At 38.3% G+C, this 25,206-nt stretch overlaps 1 long non-coding RNA gene across 1 annotated transcript in view; it reads right to left on the bottom strand.

Moving 5' to 3' along the window:
- LOC127685342 (uncharacterized) overlaps positions 1-25,206 on the bottom strand; it is a 163,562-nt gene that overhangs the window by 83,559 nt on the left and 54,797 nt on the right. The window contains exon 2 of the long non-coding RNA XR_007977844.1: positions 23,164-23,396. This is a non-coding gene — a long non-coding RNA (uncharacterized LOC127685342). The remainder of the gene's footprint in view (positions 1-23,163; positions 23,397-25,206) is intronic.

Below are 25,206 nucleotides of genomic sequence, written 5' to 3'. Positions count from 1 at the left end.
CTCTCTGTCTCTCTCTCCAGGCCAGGGAGCTCTAGAGCTGGCCATTTTCCTGACACAGTCTTAATCTAGTCCTTTATCATAGCACTGCACTTTTGCTCTAAAGGTTTCTGCACTAAAACGTGGGAAGGTGAAGCCATAGTTCAATTCAATTTATTTTTATATTGCCTCTCATACAAAGTCTCTCAAAGCACTTTACAGTAAGAGATAAAATAATCATATAACACTTGACCATGCTTGGAATAGCCACGATCACCCAGACAGCGAGGGGGTACAGCAGTGCACACTCACACGGGTCAAATTCCCCTCCTTTCAAAGCCATATAAATGGACATTTCAACAGAGTAACACAGCCATATAATATCACTGGCTGAGCCCTGCCTTGCCCTGCTTTCTCAGGGGACAAGAGTGAGGCATTGTTTTTCTATTCAGATCAACCATTCTCTCTTCTAAACCTGTGGTGATCTCAACTGGTGACTACTTTCCTTCTCACAAGCACAGGATAATGTTTTCTTTCTATTGTTGTCAATTATTTTAATCACTTGTGATTTATGGCTTCCTGGAATGCAGTTAATCTAGTGCACCTCTTTTCCTTGTCTGTGTTTGGTATTTGGCTCCAAGAGGTAAAGAGAAAAGGCTGGTGGAATGGCTGAAATAGAGGGTAGTTTGGGGGTTGTTTGGTCAACCTACAAAACACATACACATTCACACATACAAACACACACCTACATATACAAACAAACACGTACACACATATACAAACACGTGCACACATACAAACACATACACACAAATACACACAGAAGGGAGGAAAGAAATCTGAACATTTGAGTTTTGATCTCTCGGGATGAATCAGTGGGCTTCTGAGGCAGGAAGGAGTAAAGGATAAAGGAGAGTGGGAGATTTTTCGAGACAAAACAACTCAAATTAAATAATGTCTGGAAATGATAATGAAGACACCAATGCTGACCAAGAGAAACTAGGTCATATTGATACATCCAGCTGAAATCTGAACTTCTAATTTGCAGAGGAGTCATCCTAGTGGAGATGGTACCCAGTAAGGAGAGAGCAAAGAAGGCAGCTCGAAGCTCTGTATTGACTCCGTTCCTTCAGAATGCAGACAGCGGCTTGAAATCATCAAGCTGCAGAGACAGCAATTCTCAGACAAGATTCCTCTCAACCTCTGTGCGTCCTCACCACATGGCTTTCAAGCATGAAAACAAAGTGCTTATTGTCCAATGATAAATTTTTGCAGAGTCTAAAAATTAAGAGAAGTCTATAGCTCCAAAATAATTTTACAACCAAAGTCAATAAATGATCTAAAACTTCCTGGGGAAGTATGGTACTAGAGAAATGGAACTTTTTTCATCCTGTAATTCTTGGATCAAGTCACATCTTCATAATAGAGGATAACAAACTGGAATATATTGTAACTCAGTTTTTGACCTTTGAATATTTCTGTCACCGATTGTCAAAGTTGAGAACTACTCTCTATCCTGAGGTGATGGATTATTTAATTAACCATTGACCTTTCTCCAGCATTCGCTGACAATGAGCACAGTCCCATGCAAGCTGCTGGTCAATTCTGTGCTGTTTATCAATCAGAGGAGATCATATTTTTTTTTTTTGCAAGTTAGGTGAAACACCCAGAATCGCTTTGGACTGCTTATTTACCTAAACTGATTTTCAAATTAATTTAGTATTTTTCTTTTTAACTATCCATTAGCTAAAGAGCAACAGATTCATTATTCTTTCAGAAATTAGACTTCACAAAACAAATGTGTTTGTTGAAACCTAAATGAATCAGCCAATAGGAAAAGCAAGCACTGCTTCCTATTAATGAATCTCTCAGAAAAGGTTGCAGCAACTCATTTTTATTGCAACTCATCTTTCAAGGTTCCCATTGAATCCAGTCATTTGTAGGAAATAAGATCCCCCAGGAGAATAAGGCATGGCCTTTGGAGAGTTCTTGCCATTGTTTATAACTTCCATTCACCAGTTTTGAGCAGATTCCCACATTTCCCTACAAGGGTTTATTTTCTTTATAGAAGGGAAAGAAAGAAAGAAAGAAAGAAAGAAAGAAAGAAAGAAAGAAAGAAAGAAAGAAAGAAAGAAAGAAAGAAAGAAAGAAGAGAAAAGAAAAAAGAAAGAAAAAAGGAAGGGAAGAAGGAGAAAGGAAGGAAAGAAGGAGAAAGGAAGAAAAGAAGGAAGAGGAAAGAAGGAAGAGACAGGAAAGAAGGAGAGAGGAGGAGGAAAGGGAGGGGAAAAGGAAGGAAGGAAGGAAAGAAGGAAAAAGAGAAAGAAAGAAAGAAAGAAAGAAAGAAAGAAAGAAAGAAAGAAAGAAAGAAAGAAAGAAAGAAAGAAAGAGGAAGGAAAGGAAGGAAGGAAGGAAAAGAGAAAGAAAGAAAGAAGAAGAAAGAGAAGAAAGAAAGAAAGAAAGAAAGAGAAGAAGAAAGAAAGAAAGAAAGAAAGAAAGAAAGAAAGAAAGAAAGAGGAAGGAAGGAAGGAAGGAAGGAAAGGAAGGAAGGAAGGAAGGAAAAAGAGAAAGAAAGAAAGAAAGAAAGAAAGAAAGAAAGAAAGAAAGAAAGAAAGAAAGAAAGAAAGAAAGAAAGAAAGAAAGAGGAAGGAAGGAAGGAAGGAAGGAAGGAAGGAAGGAAGGAAGGAAGGAAGGAAGGAAGGAAGGAAGGAAAAGAAAGGTAGATTTCAACTAGTAAAATATAATACCAGGAACCATTTGAACAACTTATTTCTCTATTGGTCAAGCCTGGTTTTGTTTGCTCTCCCCGAAGAAGCCCTTCACCTACTTTCTTTTCTTCTTCAGAGATCTTCAGGTTAGACATGGGGTAAAGCTTAGAGTGCTATAGGGGAGGCTTCCCAAACATGCCACTTCTGCATCCAGCACTTAGAAATGTGACATGTGAGGGGCAGCAGTGCATTTGCAGACCTACATCTGCCTTTCCTGGTATCACTACCATGTTTGGTTCACAATTGTGTAAGGATACACAGTGCAAAGTCATTGAGCGTTCAAGTCTCACTACCATAGAGCTTCATTCCTTTAGTGAGGGTGGGGGAGGCAATATTGTGTGCATTATCTTCTTACCACCTTTATTTCCTCGTCTATAAAATGGGAAATATAAGTAATCACATTTCTATGAAAATATAATGAGATGGCACATGCAAATTCAGATTGAAAAATATAACAGCTTTTCCAATGTGCGTTTCAAGTTAGTTGAGTGGAAACAAACATTATCTTCACAAAGTAGATCACAGTGTAGGAGAGACAGTTCAGCAACAACCATGGGCCATTTCTATTTCCCCAGAGTGCACAGTGTTTAAAGACTTGACATTATGAAAGTATATTGTCTTCATTAATTTATGTTAATTTTTAATGTTGGTTTGACTCTATTGCATAATATATACAGAAGCCCCTGTGTATGGTGTATGCATATATACATGAACACATGCACCAAAACACATAGATATTGCAGGGTGAAAGAGTTTTGACCTCCAAGAAAGCAGATTTTCATTAAAGTCTTAATCTAGGACATAATACCAAGCATTAATTTTAACAGTGGCTACTTTTAGTTTAATAAGAAAAGAGAAGAATTCCTTTAAAATGAATTGTGTATTGAAATTGGCAAAAACCATATTTCAGATATATATATATATATATATATATATATATATATATATATACATATACATATAAATTACAGTGTCTGAAATTAAACTTTCTATCTTTTTAGTTACACACACTGGATTGGTACATGCAATGTACCTGTATCTGTAAATACATGTTCTTTCCTATGTATCTGTAAATCATGTTTTTGCTTTGGCATCTATCAATTTCCTGTCAAAGCTAAGAGCTTATTTCCTGTGGGAACAGATCCTTATGGGTCGAACATCAGATACCTAGATGGGCAAGTTGTATGTTTAATACAGGGTGACATTAATGTAATATTATGATGGATATCTATTAGCAGGTACATCACCCGAACACACACTCTCTGAATGTCTTTGACAGAGGCTGCCCTTTCCCTGTCTGTCAATCCAGAATGAGCAAATGTGACAGGAGAGGACTGTACCAATTATAGATGAAAGGATAGCAACTACTCCCACCATTTGATGTGATTTATTTGGTGGTCTGTCTGCATTTGGAGGCAGCACACTGTAGCTGTTTATGAAGTGACAAATGGTACCCAACGACACTGAATGACTTCTCTAATCAATTTAACATGTCTAACTAGTGATCATGAATTGTGGGATTTGTTGAGTGTCTGTGAGTACAGAAATCACTGAATCCTTTTCATTAAAAACATGTATTTCAAATATACACCTGGAAGAGTAACATCAAAGAAAACAAAAAGAAGAATTTTAGTATGATGATTAAGTTTTCAGATACGTTCTAAGTATCTGAAAAAAATTCCCTCATTTTTTAAAGAGGTGTTAATTTTTTTAATAAGAGAAGTTTGTGGGTTTTTTTCCTTGTTTAACTTTATTTGATAGAGGAGTTGCATAATTATCTTGGGTGGGAAAATTATTAGTGAAATTGTATAATGTTTTGGTGGTTTATTTTTGCAAATATCAACTTAAGTTTGAATTATTATCTAACCCCTTTTATTCAAACTCTTTTGTCATAAACGAATTTATCAATGAATCCACCTTGTACCTTTCATATTTTCTTGAAAGCTCTCTACTAGGAGAGGGGTGATTCACCCTAGGAGTTGTTCACTGAACACTATGTAGAAACGTTTGAACTTACACATAATTCAGACAATTTTTTCCCTCATACACATAACTAGTATAACAGAGGAAGTCACAAGCTGGGATAACTTTACACAAGAGTATTCACATATTAATTTCAATTTATTAGGAGTAGGTAGTCTTTTACATACTCAATACAGAGCACTACTGCTATAAGCCAAGAATGATTTTTCCCTATCTCTGTATTATTCAAATTTATTAAACAATATTTCATGTTTGTTTGACACAATGTCAAACTCGGGCTCCTAAAGAACTGCGGCAGCTTTGGGGCTGTTATGCTTTCTTGGACTTTAATCATTTTTGGCAAGACTCCACTTCCTGTCAGAAAGTGAAACAGCTTTGGAATGTCATTTTCCCGAAAGAAAACAGAGAGAATCTGAGCGGAAGTTCTCCTCCACTCCAGATCCCCTAAGATACTCAAACACACTCACAGGAGGGCTGGAATACATCAAACATTAGCAGAGGGAAAAGGACACAATTTTCCCACATTAAAATACATGGATAAAGTTGAACTTCGGCTAAAAATAGTTCCCATGACTAATCCTATTAAGTTTAAAAAATTGGGCAGTGTCCTCCTTGAAGTGGAACGACTCTCTACCATCACACTCTGCTGAGCCCACCACACACCCTGAAGCCAGCAGCCCCTCAGTATTAAGCCCTCATCTTTCTGTTTACAGTGACATCAGAATAAAAGAGGACAAAGCGAGAATGAGAGAGATAGAGACTGAGACAGACACAGAGACACAGAGACACAGAGACACAGAAACAGAGAGACAGAGACAGAGACACAGAGACACAGAAACAGACAGAGAGACAGAGATAGAGAGAAAGAGAAACTTTATTCAACTCTAAGCTATCAAAGGACACCAAATATAAGATATGAGGATCAAAATTATCTCAGTATGCCAAAAATTCTTAAGTGCAATATACATCCTGAACAGATCCACATTTTCCCACCCAGTCTTGGACTTGCTCAGTGTCCCCAGGGAGCAATAACACTGCAGAAAGCAAACAAAGATTACGCCTAGCTATGCCACTTCAAGATGAGAAATGTTGGATGTGACTGCGGAGTGGAAAGATGTAAACATCTCTCCTCTTTTGGACTTGCAAGCCCCTGGTTTTTGCTTGTGAAAGTAGCAAAGGAAGAGAGAAAAGGAAGGACTGCAAAACAAAAATCACTAGGAAAGGCTGGGCAAGTTGAAAGGTTCTAACCCACGTTGAATGCTGTTGTTCGAGTGAGAGAAGGTTAACTGCATACTACTCACCACTGCTGAGCTCACAATGATACTCGATGCTTTTCTGATCTTTCTGGAGGGCAGATACAGGAATAAAAAGGCGCTCACCAGAGAGAGTGTCATTAGGTTCTATGATATTGACATATGTTAGCTAAGTGATTAACAATAGAGAGGTTCAGCTGTAGTGGAACCTGAACCCAGCTGATGCCATTAACACACACATCTGATGAACTCTACAGACCACAGAGAGAGCACGATGATAGAAGAATGGCTGTTAATGAAATCATGTCTAAAAATGGAGGCAGATAAGTGTCATCAAGGAGTTCTCTGCGGAACCTTGGGACAGGGACAATCATGTCAACAGTAATTTGAAAAGAAGAGCAGGTAACACAGTCCTAAGTACACTAAGATACCTTAAAGCTTATATGCTTTTAAAGCAAAGTGGGTCATTTTTAAATATTGGATTATGGTACAGAATAAAATGAACCATCCAGTTGATTTAGAGTTTTCCATATTGTCACTGAAGTATGCAATTCTCTAAATCCACAATTGTAAAACAAATGGTTTTTTTATTAAACACTAAATAGTGCATATTTGAACCAATCTGTAATTTATAAGAGTGGGTTATTAAGTGTTGGATTTATTTCATATATGTGAATGTGCTTCCCGTGAATGCAAGCTAGAACTCCATCCGTATGGGCCACTGAACAACCAATGTGCTCACCTATAAGCTAAGCACATTTTTCAGTTTGCCTTATTTGGAGGAAAAGTTCCAGCTTCACAGTCACCAAACAAGTGAGACCAAATGTTATAAAATTTGTGGATGGAAAGAAAATCTCTCAAGATACAGACACAGGTAGACACGGAAATAAGAATGTGGGAATCACTTCTACACTGCCTGCATTAACCTCCAGGTCTGCTACTTCATCTTTAAAACTTGTACCTTCTTAATCTTTGTCATTTTTGGAATTGTCAAGTCAGGATCAGAAGAAGAGTGTGAGGAGTTAAGACAGACCAGGACTGAGTCAAGAACAGAGGAGAATGTACTTCATTCTTTTGAGCCTTGATTTTGTAATTCCCACAGTGCTGAACTGTGGTCAGTGTGTTAGTTAGCTGGTTTGGCTGCTGCCTTCTATGGATATCTGGGCTTCGTCCTTAGCCTGAACCATCTCGCAGTGAATCTGAATCATCATCCCTGGAGACCAACAAGATCCAGAAGTCTCTAAATTTGAGCTTTCAGAAAGTTTTTTTTTTTTTTCTTAACAAAGCTTGTGTGTCACTAAGCAGATAATTAAATTAAATCCTCAATCTATAAAGCAGGAAGGTTTTATACCTAACAGGCTACAATTTTGAACTCCATTTATAAAAAGTCTCAGGAGAAAATAATGTAAGAAACCTTTAGGTTTCTACTTTTTAAATATTACAATACATTTGTTATTGCCATTTTTTGACACTGTATATAAGCAGGATCCTGGCCTGTATGTATCAAAAGTTCTTATAAAACCATAATCCCATCTCTCTAGACTAGATGCCATTTTGGGGTCGATGTTCTAATTCTAGTTAGACAGAGACTGAAAGTGTTCTTATGTTGTCTTCCTCTGTTCCTGCTTCTTCTGAACAAAATATTGTTAGTAAAGTCAACGAACTATTATAAGGACCAAACAAAATTCACCTTGCACCTTAGCCAACTCCCCATCACATGGGAAATTCAGCAAATAGTAGCTATAATTTAGTGTGGTGCATTTATTCATAGAAGTTTATCATGTTATATGAAATCTCTGACTTCCAGACTGGTAGCAACTAATTCCTTTTTACTTGGGTCTCTATGTCTTCAGCTAGACTCTGTTCAAATTCTAGAACAGCTGTCTTATTTAGCTCCTCATGAATTCCTGTGCGTCAGCAAGATCCTAAGTCTCCATAGGAATTCAGTATATCTCTGTATGGGACTAATTCTTTGGTCATTGGCTATAAGCTTTGATGTCACTAAACTCATGCTTTGTTAGCTGGAAGAACTTTTCCACAACATGAACAAGTCTGGCTTTATTGCTTTCTGGGTCCAACTGTGCAGGATACAAACTGAACACTGAGTCTTCATAGATGCCCTTGTGTTGGCTTTTCTAGAAGCATACCTAGGCTTACACTCAGTCTCCTGAGGAATGCCTGTAGGGAGAAAGTCACCAAAGATCAACTCTAACAAACAACTTGTACAGCTATAATAATTGGACATATAAAATTCATCATACATTAAATTTTATGTTGCCTCATTAGTCTTAATTAGGTTCCTACACTGCACCAGAATTATGGTTTCTCTGTGTTTGTATTCATGCCTAAAAGTGAGTCTGTTCCCTCCTTCAGATAATACTTCGATGTATTTTTTAAACCTTTGAGTAAAAATGTCAAGCAATGGCATAATATTGACAGCATTCTTGGTCCTAGACAAGGAGCCCAAGCTGAAGACAAATGAAATTATCAATGCCATAGGAGTTTCATATCGCACATGTATCATATGAAAGATGCTCTTCAATCTTTCTTCTCTTCTGTACTAAGGAATAAGCACTAAAGCTATAACCATTTGTTCACTAAAACTGGTATTGGCATACTACTTCATTGATTCTTCTTCCTATCATTATTCACACTCTGTAATAAGTGTTTGCAATATAAGAACCTTTTTACATTTTTCTCCTCTTCTCCCAAATCTCATTTAGTTTTCCCCTTTATTGATGTCTACCATGAATACTTGTCGCATTCAGTTGCATCACAATTATTCTTAAAAATCCAGGAGTACCTACAAGATGTGCAGGATGGCATTCATGCCATGAGATGGACCCCACCCTTAACTATTAATGATATTCTGCTACACTGGCTGGCATACAGGTGCCTAACATAATCATAATCAGAGAGGCTTCACTGAGCAACTGATGGGAACAGATGCAGAGATCAGCAGCCAAACATTAGGCAGAGCGTGGGGGATCCTACAGAAAAGAGGGAAGACTTTTAGGAAGTAGATGACACAGGATACCACAAGAAAACCTACAGAATCAACTAACTTGAGCCCATAGGGACTTATACAGAATGAACTGCCAACCAGAGAGCATGAATGGGATTCACCTGGGCCCTCTGCACATTCGTAACAGATGTGTAGCTTGATCTTTATATGGGAGTCCTCACAGTGGGAGCAGGGGCTAGGTCTGATTCTGTTTTCTACCTTTAGGCCCCCTTCCCCTAACTGGGCTGCCTTGTCCAGCCTCAATAGAAGACAACATGCCTAGCTTACTAAAACTTGATATGCTGAGGCTGGTTGATATTCATGGTAGGCCTCCACTTTCAAACAAAAGAAGAGGAGGAGGAGATGTTAATGGGAGTATGGGAGGTGTGGGAGGTGGAGAAGGACTGAGAGAAGAGGAGGCAGGGGAACCGGTAATCGTGATGTAAAGTAGGGGAAACTCGGCCATGATGTAAAGTAAATAAATTAATTAATAAAAAGTATCCAGAAGTGGTGGCTCATGAATTAATAGCAGCATTCAGGAGGATGAAGCAGGGACTCCCTATCTTTTGTGAGTTCAAGGCCACCCTGTTCTACATAAAAGGTTCAAGGTCAACCAGGTTATAAAATTAGACCCTATTAAGGTAGATAGATAGATAGATAGATAGATAGATAGATAGATAGATAGATAGACAGACAGACAAATTAATGAATAGATGCAAAAGTCTTGATAAAGCACAGAGTATGAACACTGTAAAAGGCTAAATACATTGCACATGTAGGTTTGGGAGATTTTGAGACTAGAGGCCAGTCTTTCTAGCCCCAAAGGCTTCAAGATTAGTCCACAGTCTGAGAATATTGATGCTATAGTCTAAATTTACCTTGTAATGCAAGCTTCATATGCACTGATTCTGAGTTTGCATCTTTATGCAATTCCATATCTTAACAAATTCTAAAATACCTGCTGTTGATCTCTACTTTTATGAATAATCAAATAAAAAGAAAAGTAGAAAAGAATTCTTCAGTACTTGAAAGGATTGGTAATGTGTTAAGTCCTGAAAGGTTACATTACCTTCCTATCAATGAGATTGTAATTCCTGGATTATAATAGATGTCAAATGGATGGAAAAGCAAGTGTGTACACCTAATTACAGCACTCTGGAGACTGAAGAATGAGTTGTGAGTTAAAGTCTAGCCTGAGCTATGTGAGACCCTCAATCTCAACATAGACAAAATGTGTTAAGAGAAATTCATCCTTGCTACAAATAAACTTATAATCACACATTTTCTACAACACTTTAGAAAGAACAGAATTATTAGTTCTTATCATGTTTGTTTTCTTATCTCTCTAGGTTCAATACTGTTCCCCAGCAGCAGCTGAGATAAAGGCAGTGACACCACACCATGACTCCAAACCATAGCATCGCTGGGGAAAATACCCAGCAAATAAGGCCCTGAGAATTATGAAATAAGGGAGAAGACTGTAGAAAGATAAAAACAAGAGAACACTTCAGAATTAAAACATATTCTTACCCAATGTGCAGAGGTTATCATACATGGAAACTGTCTCAAAAATATCAGGCTCCTTGAAACTAAGTGTGAGAAAGGAGGATTGAGTGTAGAGAGGGGTAATGGCTCATATATTAATTTCTATAATCCATATATTCAGGAGATGAGGATCTATATGTAAAACTAGTAGAGAAACTTTTATTTTTATCCAGGAATGACAGCTTATTATCATAAGCCACTATTCCACATATTACGCTGACTGGTGGTTAATTTAGTGGGTCCTCATAACACCTGTCTGGATTCAAACCTTGGAGTTGCTAAAATATTTTTAAACCACTTCTGAGTCATTTTCAATACTTCACGTTAGAGAACAATGGGTGTATTTATAGATAAAACATCTGATTATACAGTGGTAAAATAACAACTGAATAGTTGCTAAAATACAGAGAGATGATAGAAGATTAAAATGCATGTGATATAGTTGTTCATGGTTTTACATTCTATAAATCCAGTTGTGCTACAGAACTTTTACATACTGACAAATATTTTTAAATGATTAAGCACTACCTACTCAAATATCCTGGCAAGAACAATGCTGGGGGCTTGTGAGATTATAGGAACCACAACCTGCACTGTATAAAGGGCTTTAGAAGAGAGTTTGTCAGTTCCATCCAAAACTCAACATATTCTTCTTCTTTTTTTTTGGTTTTTTTAATTCAATATATTTTTTATTTACATTTCATATGATTTCCCCTTTTCTAGCCCCCCACTCCCCGAAAGTCCCGTAAGCCCCTTTCTCTCCCCCTGTCCACCCACCCACCCCTTCCCACTTCCCTGTTCTGGTTTTGCTGAATACTGCTTCACTGAGTCATTCCAGAACAAGGGGCCACTCCTCCTTTCTTCTTGTACCTCATTTGATGTGTGGATTGTTTTGGGTATTCCAGTTTTCTAGGTTAATATCCACTTATTAGTGAGTGCATACCATGATTCACCTTTTGAGTCTGGGTTACCTCACTTAGTATGATGTTCTCTAGATCCATCCATTTGCCTAAGAATTTCATGAATTCATTGTTTCTAATGGCTGAATAGTACTCCATTGTGTAGATATATCACATTTTTTTGCATCCACTCTTCTGTTGAGGGATACCTGGGTTCTTTCCAGCATCTGGCAATTATAAATAGGGCTGCTATGAACATAGTAGAACATGTATCCTTATTACATGGTGGGGAAATCCTCTGGGTATATGCCCAGGAGTTGTATAGCAGGATGTTCTGGAAGTGAGGTGCCCAGTTTTCGGAGGAAGCGCCAGACTGATTTCCAGAGTGGTTGTACCAATTTGCAACCCCACCAGCAGTGGAGGTGTGTTCCTCTTTCTCCACACTCTCTCCAACACCTGCTGTCTCCTGAAGTTTTAATCTTAGCCATTCTGACTGGTGTAAGGTGAAATCTCAGGGTTGTTTTGATTTGCATTTCCCTAATGACTAATGAAGTTGATCATTTTTTAAGATGCTTCTCCGCCATCCAAAGTTCTTCAGGTGAGAATTCTTTGTTTAACTTTGTACCCCATTTTTAATAGGGTTGTTTGGTTTTCTGGAGTCTAACTTCTTGAGTTCTTTATATATATTCAATATTAGCCCTCTATCTGATGTAGGATTGGTGATGAACATCGATGCAAAAATACTCAATAAAATTCTTGCCAACCGAATTCAAGAACACATCAAAATGATCATCCACCATGATCAAGTAGGCTTTATCCCAGGAATGCAGGGTTGGTTCAATATACAGAAATCCATCAATGCAATCCACTACATAAACAAACTCAAAGAAAAAAACCACATGGTCATTTCATTGGATGCTGAAAAAGAATTTGACAAAATTCAGCATCCTTTCATGCTTAAAGTCTTGGAGAGAACAGGAATTCAAGGCCCATACATAGTAAAAGCAATATACAGCAAACCAGTAGCCAGCATCAAACTAAATGGAGAGAAACTTGAAGCAATCCCACTAAAATCAGGGACTAGACAGGGCTGCCCCCTTTCTCCTTATCTTTTCAATATTGTTCTTGAGGTACTAGCTCGGGCAATTTGACAACATAAGGAGGTCAAAGGGATACAAATTGGAAAGGAAGAAGTCAAACTATCATTATTTGCAGATGACATGATAGTCTACCTAAGTGACCCAAAAAACTCCACTAGAGAACTCCTACAGCTGATAAACAACTTCAGCAAAGTGGCAGGTTATAAAATCAACTCAAGCAGATCAGTGGCCTTCCTATACTCAAAGGATAAGCAGGCTGAGAAAGAAATTAGGGAAATGATCCCCTTCACAATAGCCACAAACAGTATCAAGTATCTTGGGGTGACTCTTACCAAACATGTGAAAGATCTATATGACAAGAACTTCAAGACTCTGAAGAAGGAAATGGAAGAAGACCTCAAAAAATGGGAAAACCTCCCATGCTCATGGATGGGTAGAATCAATATAGTTAAAATGGCCATTTTGCCAAAAGCAATATACAGATTCAATGCAATACCCATCAAAATCCCAACTCAATTCTTCACAGAGTTAGAAAGAGCAATTATCAAATTCATCTGGATTAACAAAAAACCCAGGATAGCTAAAACTATTCTCAGCAACAAAAGAAAGTCTGGGGGAATCAGTATTCCTGACCTCAAGCAATACTACAGAGCAACAGTGTTAAAAACTGCATGGTATTGGTACAGTGACAGGCAGGAGGATCAATGAAACAGGATTGAAAATCCAGAAATGAACCCACACACCTATGGCCACTTGATCCTCAACAAAGAGGCTGAAAACATCCAATGGAAAAAAGATAGCCTTTTCAACAAATGGTGCTGGTTCAACTGGAGGTCAGCATGCAGAAGAATGCGAATTGATCCATCCTTGTCTCCTTGTACTAAGCTCAAATCCAAATGGATCAAGGACCTCCACATAAAGCCAGACACTCTGAAGCTAATAGAAAAGAAACTGGGGAAGATCCTTGAGGACATCGGTACAGGGAGAAAATTTCTGAACAGTACACCAGTAGCGTATCCTCTAAGAGTAAGAATTGACAAATGGGACCTCATAAAATTACAAAGTTTCTGTAAGGCAAAGGACACCGTCAAGAGGACAAATCAGCAACCAACAAATTGGGAAAAGATTTTCACCAATCCTACATCAACATAGTCTTCTTATTTGATCTTCCATTGCACTCCATAGAATCTACTCAGAGGAGTTGAAAATGTGTCCACACGAACATTTTTTAAAAATGTCCATGAATGTTCATAGAAGCATTGTTCATGCCTGTCAACATTTTGAAGAAGCCAAAATATACTTAAGTGGATGAATGGGATAAATTGGAAAAGGAATTCAGTATTGTATGGAATTTCAAGTCCTGAGAAGACAAAGAGAAAAATAAGTGCAAAATATTTAGAGAAAAGACAATCTGAAAATGCTAATGAGCAGATGACTCCAATTTTATGACATTCTGGCAAGCAAACTACAAAACCCATAAAAAGACCACTGGCTATCCAATGGAATAGGAGGACAGAGGGAATGACTGGGGACAGCCAAGAGAATTTAGGGGGCAATGAGAATATTGTCTACACACTAATGATGGATACATGCAATTTAAAGTTTACCAACCCAAAGTATGTGCATCAATAAGACAGAATTCCAATGTAAATCATGAGCCTCACTGACGATGATATGTATGTATAGTTTATAAGCCATAATGGATATACCACTCAGGGATTGGATGTTCATAACTGAGGCAGCTACACATGCCTAGGAGAGGGGTACATAGAAAATATCTGCACCTTCTGTCCAGCCTTTCTGAATTCCTAAAACCGATTTAAAAAAATTAAAAAACAGAGTATCATGAATTCTTAACAAACTTGCATTGGGATAGCCAATTCTAGTCATGGAACAGACAGTAGCTTCCACTATTAAACTTTAGGATTAGTAACAAGCTATCAAACCACCCACGAAATGTCAAAATATTCTGTACACCTCAGAGTTAGAGCTGTATGGTTCTCTGTGATTTATGGACACATTATTCATAATGTATTTTCTGTTCATTTCTGTCCAGTGCTGCACCTTTTATAAACCTACTGATTAATATCAAACAGTGAACAAATCTGACAAGCAGGATTACGAATCTAACAAAACTGTTTATAGTGTGCATGAAAAAGCACACCATTTCCAGGCAGTGTACTTAATAATAAAGCCCTGGTGTACTTAAGAGGTGAAGGGATTACTTAACTGTCAAAGTTCCTTTAGTTGTTAAGAGTAGCCAAGTTAAAGACCTGCTACTAAAAAGCCTCAACAGAATATTTTATGCCACTTTATTCACCATTATCATATTTTATATTTAAATATAACACAATTGCTATATAAAATAATCAATTTATTCATTCAAAGTAAACATCACCTAAAGAACATTTATGATACAGAATAAACCAAAAGACTTACCTTTTTTCCTGCTCACATTTCAACTCATGTTTTATGTCTTATGTAATTTTGGCCAAGTGACATCTTTACTTAGAGTTTCACTGTACTATCAGTGACCAAGATAAAAAAACAATGAATAAAATTGGATAGGATGAATAGCTGCAGATTATTATTCAGGCTTAAAGAATAAAATCTACAAAATGGATCAATTTACAAGTCTGAAGACTCTTGGAATTAGCCAAGCACATAAAAGAAAATTCTTTAGTATCTTAATTAAAAGTTCATAAACTCAGCGTACAGAATGTGTTTACTGGAGTCAGGACATAGAAGTAGGGAGAGCCATGCATATTCCAAAACTTCAGACGTGTGAAGAATGTTGCAGAGAGCTAATGCATACTATGTTGTAAACTGACATTCATTTGAGAATTGATTTTAAGTATTCTAAGCAAACAAATACTCAAAAATAAGTGATGTCAATGATGTGTCAATCAGCTTGATTGGGTCCAACTTTTCATTGTGCTCTCTTGCAAAATAGATCATGTTACAGACTGCAAAATATTTTTTGAGAATATCTTATTAAATCTTCAAGACAAAGTATTTTCCTTACACTTTAAAACATATTTAAGTAATTTGTTATTCTTTATTAAAAAAAAAAAAAACTCAAGTAACATACCCTGAACCCTCTGGCGGAAGCCCTTCGGTTTCTGTCTCCAGCTTGGGTCCATCCTCTAGCACAGCATGCTATACCCAAGCAGCACAGGGAGGCAGCTTAACCATCCAGGAGTTCAGAGAGGCCTGCCTACACAGGTAGAACCACCCCCCACTGCTAAGAGGCTCAAGCCTGGAACACTCTGGCAGAAGCCCTCTGGTTTCTGTCTCCAGCTTGGGACCACCGTGCACCATAACCAAGTGATGCACAGAGGTAGCTAACCACTGAGGAGTGCACAGTGCAGCCAGGCAGCACAGGGAGGACCACCCCTGCTGCTTAGAGGAAACAGCCAGAAAACCTGAGAACACAAGAGCCTAGGAGCAACCTGGGACAGGAGTCTTCTGATTTCTGCCTGCATCCAGAGTTGATCCGGGCCACAGAGCTCCAAACCCAGATATAATGACAAGAGATCAGGTCTCACAGTAGCACCTACATACCAGTGTACACAGATAGAACGGGTCTCTTCAGAGCACAGATACAGAGGCTTGCATGACAGATAAGCCACAGTCAGAGACAGTAACACCAGCTAACACCAGAGATAACCAGATGCCAAAAAGCAAACCCAAGAACATTACCAACAGAAACCAAGGCAACATGGCACCATCTGAACCAAGTTCTCCAACAGCAGCAAGTTCTGGATACACCAACACACCAGAAAAGCAAGATCTGGATTTAAAATCACATCTCATGTTTCTGATAGAGGATTTCAAGAAGAATATAAATAACTTCCTTAAAGAAGTACAGGAGAACATGAGTCAACAGGTAGAAGCCCTTAAAGAGGAAACACAAAACTCACTTCAAGAAATACAGAAGAACATGGGTCAACAGGCCAAAGCCCTAAAAGAGGAAATACAAAAATTACTTAAAGAATTACAGGAAAACAAAAACAAACAAATAAGTGAAGGAATTGAACAAAACCATCCAGGATCTAAAAACAGAAGTAAAAACAACGAAGAAATCACAAAGGGAGACAACTGTAGAGATATTTCTATATCTCCTTGGAAAGAAATCAAGACTCATAGATACAAACATCAACAACAGAATACAGGAAATAGAAGAATCTCAGGTGCTAAAGATACCATAGAAAGCATTGACCCAACAAAGAAAATGCAAAATGCAAAAAGCTTATAACCCAAAACATACAGGAAATCCAGGACCCAAAGAAAAGACCAAACCTAAGGATTACAGGTATAGAAGAGAGCAAAGGTTTACAACTTAAAGGTCCAGTAAATATCTTCAACAAAATTAGAGAAGAAGACTTCCCTAACCTAAAGAAAGAGATGCCCATGAATATACAAGAAGCCTACAGAACTCCAAATAGTCTGGACCAGAACAGAAATTCCTCCCATCACATAATAATCAAAATACCAAATGTGCTAAACAAAAAAGAATATTAAAAGCAGTAAGAGAAAAAGGCCAAGTAACATATAAAGGAAGACCTATCAGAATTACACTAGACTTCTCACCAGAGACCATGAAAGCAAGAAGATTCTGGGCAGATCTCGTACAGACCCTAAGAGAACACAAATGTCAGCTGAGGCTATTATACCCAGCAAAACTATAAGAAGCTGTATTAGGTACATTTTATAAACTAAAAGATCCTATGGATATGAAAAAACAGGAGAACAATGTGTCAAAGTTTATCAGGATGCGACAGAGATGGTAAAACTGGTCCATATGTAAATGTGTATGTGCATAGCTATATACTTCCAGAAATATGTGTTTGTTATTTTTCTATTACTGTAAAAGAACACTATTGCCAATTTAACTTATAGAAGGAAGAGCTGGGGGGTATGATCTCAGAGGGTTAGAATCCAAGAAAGCTGAGCAAAGACACGGCAGTAGGAAGCTGAATGCTTAAACCTTAAACCACACCAATAAAGCAGATAGAGCAAACTAGAAATAGCACCTATTTTGAACTTCCCATAGCCAAGTGAAATGCTTCTTCCAGAAAGGCCACACCTCTTAAGCCTTCTCAAACAGTACCACCAACTGACAACCAAGCATTCAACTGCCCAAGACTATCAGAAACATTTCTCATGTAAGACACTACAACATGAAACAATAAAAGAAGAAAAGTTCATTTTGATAAGCTTCCTAGAACCTAAAAAGAATGAAAAATTTTGTTCTCCCTAACATACTAGTGGGCTTTTCTGGTCATCATCTTTCTCTAGTGGGCATGCACAATCAATCCCATAAACACATACACTGAGAAGAGAATTATCTCGAGTAATAGACACCAGAGACCTGAAGCGCAGATAGTGCAGTTGTCACTACCAAGAATCATTCTGCACAGTTCCTTCCATTCTTTCATAGTGTGTCACTCTGATGTGCTTTGGCTTTTGAACAGACAGCCCCTGTCACTCTGTGAGTTTTCAAGTGACCATGGTTGATACACACCAAATCTGTCATGCCTCAAACTACTCTTTTAGACAAGTGAGAAATTATAACACAAGAACTTTAAAAATCTGTGCCTTTTGCTAAGACTCTGAAGAAGTGATGTCTTAGAAGCACAGGTGAGAGGCACTTAGCGCTTAACCATCTAACTAAAAGAACAGCGTGGGAGCCTTCTGTTTCCACAGAGTGTCAGTTAGCAATAATTTTAAGGCACTCAACGCATAATCCAAAAGTTATTTACAAAACATGAGGAAAATTAAAAAAAATAAAGCTGAAAGGCTATTTCTAAATAGAAGTCTAACCTCAGAAAACTTCCCCTTGACTGTAGTCAAATTCAGATCATCTTAGCTGTCTTTAGAGAGAAGCTTTTAAACCAACTAACTCCCAAAATGCTGTGAGACTCAATAAAATATATTATAGTATCCAACATGCCATTAATAAGGAGGATTCCTATCTAGCATATTTCAAGCTTCCATTGATTCAGATGAAAAGAGCCTTTTTACAGGAACTATTAAGGAAGGGATCTTTCAGCCCCAATTCATTTTGAGCATTCTGCTCTTAAACACCTTTGCATTGTGCTGTTTCCTATTTATAATAGAAACAGCATCGCAACCAGTTGTTGGCTCTTTTTCAAAGAGAAAACCTTCACTATACACAACTTCCTTCACACTTAACACCACATCAGACAGCCTTCATTAATGAAAGGCCACACCTAACACTTTCCTGTTGCTAGCAGTTACAGACTAATTACTGTTACTTTGCAGGGATGATGAATGGAACAAATGTATTTTATACACACATGTGAGAGGAATTCCTACACATCCATTCATCAGAAAGGTTTTTGGGAAAATCAGAGAAGAGAAACTGAATAAAGATTGACTGTAAAAAAATATTATTATTATGTCTGCTACTACTGAGAGCAAAGTTCTAAGGCATAAATGTAACCCAAAGGGAAATGTTCTCTTAGCCAGTGGAAGTCAGGTAGATCTTGAAACTCAGAGAAATGGTCACTTAGAGAGATTCTAGGGTACTGGGAGATAGAAAGGTAGAGACATTTAGGGACAGAACTTTATGGACAAACCCCAATACTTAGTGGATAAAGGGATTTGTGACATATCAAAATGGTAGTGGATTGCTAAACAGACCTTTATTTATAGAACTGAGTAGGTTTTAAAATATAGCAACTGGAATCCAATATATGAAACTTGTAAAAGATACAAACAGAAGTTTTCTGCACAGATAGTACTCTGAAGCATTTTTTCAGTTGAAAAATAATCCCAGGAAGTACTCATAAATGAACCTTGTAAATGGTTACAGTGTTGAAAATGTCTCATAGCCAACAAATGGCAGAGCAACTGCAGGTCCAGCTCTGTACAACAAACTCATTTTAATTAATTAATTTATATCCATATAGTTGCTGCCCATTCCTCCTCCAACAATTCCTGACCCTTCTCCTCTGAGGTATCTCCTGGCACATCAAGTCTTTGCAGGGCTAGGTGCATCCTCTCCCAATGAGGCTGCACAAGGCAGTCTGTGTAGAAGGATATATTCCACAGAGAGGCAACCCCTTTAGGGATAGACCCCACTCTAGGCAACAGCTTTAGGGATAGCCCCTCCTCCAGTTATTCTGGTTCCACAGGAAGATGGAGTTGCATTTCTGCTACATATGTTCTGGGAGGCCTAGGTCTGGCCCATGTATGCTCTTTGGTTGCTGATTGAGTCTCTGAGAGGCCCCAAGGGTCCAAAGTAGTTGACTCTGTTGGTCTTCCTGTGCAGTTTCTATCCCGTTTGGGGCCCTCTATACTTCCCCCAACTCTTCCATAAAGGTACTCATGCTCCATCTAATGTTTGGCTGCAGGTCTTGGTATCCATCTGAGTCAGCTGCTGGGTGGAGCCTCTCAGAGGACAGCCATGCTAGACTCCCATCTGCAAGATTAATAGACTATCATTAACAGTGTCAGGGATGGGTGTTTGCCCATGGAATGGGTCTCTAGTTGAACAGGTTATTGCTTGGCCATTCCCTAAGTCTCTGCTCCATCAACTGTTCCTACGCTACTGTAGACAGGATAAATTTGGGGTCAAACATTCTGTGCCCAGGTTGGTGTGCCTATCATTCCACTGAGGTTCCTGAGTGACTACAGGAAATAGCCTTTTATGGATCCATGTCCCTGCTTGTACAGAAAACTCTTAATGCCACGCCTCTGTCTGACTCCTAGCTTCTGAAGACAAGCACTTTGTACTATAGTCAGAAGATAAGATGGGATTATTAATTCATATTTATGTTAAAAAGTAGAACAATAGTTTAAAGGAGTCTTAAAGTTGTGAGACTGGATGACTGGAAAATATATAAGGCTGATATTCATTAATAGATGTTAGGGGGAAATAAAGGTAATATGTGTAAAATGAAAACCTGTTTCGCCCCTCATTTCATGATTCTGTTTGCTTCCTTAAATGCTAGAAATTAATTTCATAGTTTTCTAGTAGAAGACTAGAAGCTACCACCAACCCAAGCAAGAGATACACAAAGATTGTTGTAGCAACTATTCTCCGGGATGATGCCCTGCTCAGATACCTTACAGAGAGAGCAGAGGTAATAAACTCACTCCCAAGCTCAGCGAAATAACAGCCTTAGAGTCTTTTACCTTGGGAAGAACACAGCAACTATCCAATACCAAATGATCAGCCCTAACAGCATATATATACAAAAAAAGTAATAATATACTGACTGGGCAGGTGTATTTATATTTGAATGTGTGTCTATTTGTGTGTGTGTGTGTGTGTGTGTGTGTGTGTGTGCACGTGTGCGTGTGTGTGTGATTTTAAAGAAAAATAAAGCTGTGAATTTGGAAAAGAGCAAGGTATAGGTACACGTAAGGGGGTTTAAAGAGAAAGGAGAAGGACAAAAGATGTAATTATAACCTAAAATAACCCACTAAGCACCCACCACAATGGACTCCATTGACTATACCTTAAGGCAGAGTGCTAGTACCAAATTCTAAAGAAAAAGGCCTTCAAGGCCCAAACATTACTTCAGCAAATAAAGACCTTTTCATACACAAGTAATTCCAAGTAACAATCTCCTCTTGGGATTTTTTTTTCTCAGAAAATAATACCACAAAATGAGTCAATAAATTGACAGAGAAGCCCTGGGAACCAAAGCAGGAAGTGAGTACAAGAAGAAGAAGAATATGAGTAACTCCAGAATCTTTATCTACACACAGGGAAACTGCTCAGCCTGGAGGAGGCCAGCAGCCTATTGGGGATGAGATGCTCACAACCATCTGATACTGTCAACACAGGGAGAGAGAGAGTCTATTGACTGAAGGTGGAATTCAAATAAAAAAGTAGGGCTTATTAGCAGATAATTGTTCAGAAAAAAAGTAGAGATATAAAACTGTTCAGCAAAGAAAAAGTTATCAAACATAGTACTAATAAATTTACAGTGATGAAAATTATAGATAAGTGATATAAGACTATAAGACTTGTCTGTTATATTTACAGTCATGGCTCTAATCTACAATAAAGCAAAAAAGTATATATAGATAGAGGTAGTGGTAGAGATAGAGATAGATATATATAGAGAGATGATAGGTAGATAGATAGATAGATAGATAGATAGATAGATAGATAGATAAATAGACAGACAGACAGAGACATAGATATAGGTATATGCCATAGTTCAAACCCACTATAAAGCATCATATATATGATATATATGTATGTGATATCACATATATATATGTATATAGAGACATATATATATACACACATATATATATGTATAGAGAGAGAACATTTAGTTTGTGTAACACAGACAGATACTAAAATCTATGAGTATTCAAGCCATTTAGATGATATAAGATCATATTGGCCTATACACACTGTCTGAGTTAGGTTTATATTGTTGTAATAAAAAATGCATCATCAAAGCAAGTTAGGAAAGAAAGGGTTTATTTGGGTTCTGTTTATCATAGAGAGGAACTAGAGGCAGGAAATGAAGGCAAGGATAATACTGACTGGTTTATGGCTTGCTTTGCCTGGTTTCTTATACAACCCAGGACCATATCCCCAAGAGTGACACAATCCACAGTGGGCTAGACCTTCTCTCATCAATCATTAAACAAGAAACTCCCTGACAGAAATTGTCCTACAGACATTCTGATGGAGGCATTGTCTCAACTGAGTTTCCCCTTCCCATACAACTCTAGCAGTGTCAAGCTGACAAAAGACCAACAAGGATAACTAACCCTTTGTCAAATTGGCACAATACAACACTATTAAAATATAAAATTTCTAATAACACCAAGAACTTGACACTAGATAGGTTATGGACCCAGTGGTTTTCAGTGCGTCTCTCAACCCACATCAGAGAAACTCCCTTTTCAGAAGATGTAAATTACCATAGAGACCCACAGCTAGAATAGACAGTGTGCAAAGCACGAGAGTTTGGAGCACTCAGACCTAACTAGGTTATCTTATCACCTTTCCCCCAAAACTCGAGAATCTATGAGAAAAAGTAAGTGGAAAGTTTTGAAGCGCTAGAGAATGTGAATGAGGTCGAGGAAATAGCATCCTTCAGATACTACAAGACTGATGCACATAAGACCTCCCAGACTGTGGTGATATACTGAAGAGCTGCAGAAGTGCAAGGCAGGCAGATTCCACCATGGAGAAGAGGAAGTGGGCACAAAGTCCCACACCTGTCCAAGAAGCTATTTACTATCCACAGTTGCTGGGAGAGGAGAAAATCATTGTTATTAAAAGGAGTGATATTCTGTGGCTCGCCTCAGGCTCAGGAGTAGTTAGCCCTCACAAATCAAACTCCGTGATTTTGCTTGTTAGTTTATTTTGTGTTTGTATGTATGTATATGCTTTTCTTATTTGCTTTGTTGGTTTTTTCTTGTTGTAGGTCTATTTTTATTAGATATGTTCTTTACATTTCAAATGATTTCCCCTTTCCTGGTCCCCCCTTCCCTGAAAGTCCCATAATCCCTCTTCCCTCTCCCTGTTCCCCAATCAACCCCCTGCCACTTCCCTGTCCTGGTTTTCCCCTATACTGCTGCATGGAGCAAGAGATACAACATTATGTTGAGTGGGGAGGTAGAGGGACTTACCTGCGATGAATTGTGGAAGATGAAATAGTAAGAAAATATTGTATGAATTTCTCAAAAAAATTAAAAAAAAAACCCCATAAGCCTAGATATGTTTCTTGAAGGCTTATCCCCAAGATGGTATCATTCCAATATTTGTGCCGCAGAATAAAGTGCATTCTGAATTGAAATTTTTTATAGTCTTTCAAAGTTCCAAAGCCTTTCTGAAATTCCAAAATTTCTTCAACTCTGCACTCCTGAAAAATAAAAAATAAGTTTCAAACTTCTCATCCCAAGAGGGAATAACTAGGACACAGTGACAAAAATATAAAAAGCCAAACTGGTTTTCAGCAGTGTTAAAAAAATAACTTAGTACTTGACATCCAGGACCCACTCATAATCCTCTTGTACAGGACCACTTCTCCAGATCTGCCTCCGCAGTGCACAGTGTACCTCACAGACTCAACACTGCTCTACTCTGGAGCTAGAGAAAGGACCCAAGGAGCTGAAGGGGGTTTGCAGCCCCACAGGAGGAACAATATGTGCCACCCAGTAGTCCCAGAGCTCCCAGGGACAAAACTATCAACCAAAGAGTACACATGGAGTTACCCATGGCTCCAGATGCATAGGCAGCAGAGGATGACCTTGTTGGACATCAAAGGGAGGAGAGGCCCATGGTCCTGGAAGGGCTCAGTGCAGTAGTGCAGTGCAGAGGAATACCAGGACAGGGAAGCAGGAGAGGGTTGATTGAAGAACAGGGGGAAGGGAGATGAATTATGGAATTTTCAGGGAGGAGGAACCAGGAAAGGGGACAACATTTGAAATGTAAATAAAGAATATATCTAATAAAAAAAGATAAAAACCACTGCTCTACTCTTCACCTGCTGCTTTCTTTCTCAGTTATCACATGATTGGTATCTCCAATGTGCTGAGGTATCCATTGCAATGTATGCTGCAGCTTCATTAATGACTCCTCTCAGATTCTCTTCAAGGACTCCAGCCCTACCACACAGTGTTCTTCAGGAATACTTAATACCTTCCAAACGAGTGCCACCTGTATGACCTTACACATTATAAAGTTTGGTTGGCATCATGAGATGCAACCGTGGCTACCATGATGCTGAGGAGAGTACTACAAGAAGACTTCACCTGAATGATGCTCTAGCTTCACAGTTGGCTTTGCAGCCTTGGCTAACTAGCATCAGTTGTTCAGAAAACGAAAGATTGTACTTTAGTGGTGTTGGCCTGGCTGTTACCCCAAGCTGACTCATCAGCTCCAGTTGACCAGATACCACAGATCCTTAATTCAAAATAACAAATGAATGGCTTTAATAGAGTCCTTGCTTCTCTGTGAACTGTCACAGGACAGGTCTTCATTGTATCACCTTCAGCAATCTTCTCTCGCAATCTCTCACAGCAACTCCATAAATTCTGAACACTCAATTGCTTTTCCTGACCAAATATCCAAAGTTCTTCCACAATCCTCCCAAAACAACATGCCCAGGTCTACCCCACCAATATTCCCCATACCTGGTACCAATTTCTGTCATATTAAGGTTTCATTGTTGCAATTAAATACAAAAGCAGAATTTGGAATAGAGGGTTTATTTGCCTTACATGTCCCTATTACATAGTTCATCATGAGCAAACTCAAACAGGAACTTAGAAGTGGTAACAAAAGCAGACAGCATAAAAAGACACTGCTTTCTGGCTTTTTCCTCTTGGCTTTGGTATTTGATTTTGTACAACCCAGGATCACCAGCCCAGAAATGGGTTTTGGAGTTGCTTCTAGTGTTAAGGGCACTCCCACATCAATCGTTAATCAAGAAAATGTGCTACAAACTTGTCCACAGGCAATCTGATGAAGAAGTTTTCTTAAGTGAGGTACCTTTTCCTAGATAGCTCTGGCTTGTGTTGAGGTTACAAAAATCCAACCAGGATATTTATCTGTACACAAACTCTATTTTTTTTTAATATTTATATTGTTATAACTATTCTGTCTACACACGCGCGCGTGTGTGTGTGTGTGAGTATGTGTTTGTATGTGAGAGACAGAGAGACAGAGAG

The sequence above is a fragment of the Apodemus sylvaticus genome, chromosome 5, assembly GCF_947179515.1.
Source record: "Apodemus sylvaticus chromosome 5, mApoSyl1.1, whole genome shotgun sequence".
Lineage (NCBI taxonomy): Eukaryota > Metazoa > Chordata > Mammalia > Rodentia > Muridae > Apodemus > Apodemus sylvaticus.
This window is presented reverse-complemented; position numbering and strand designations above follow the sequence as displayed.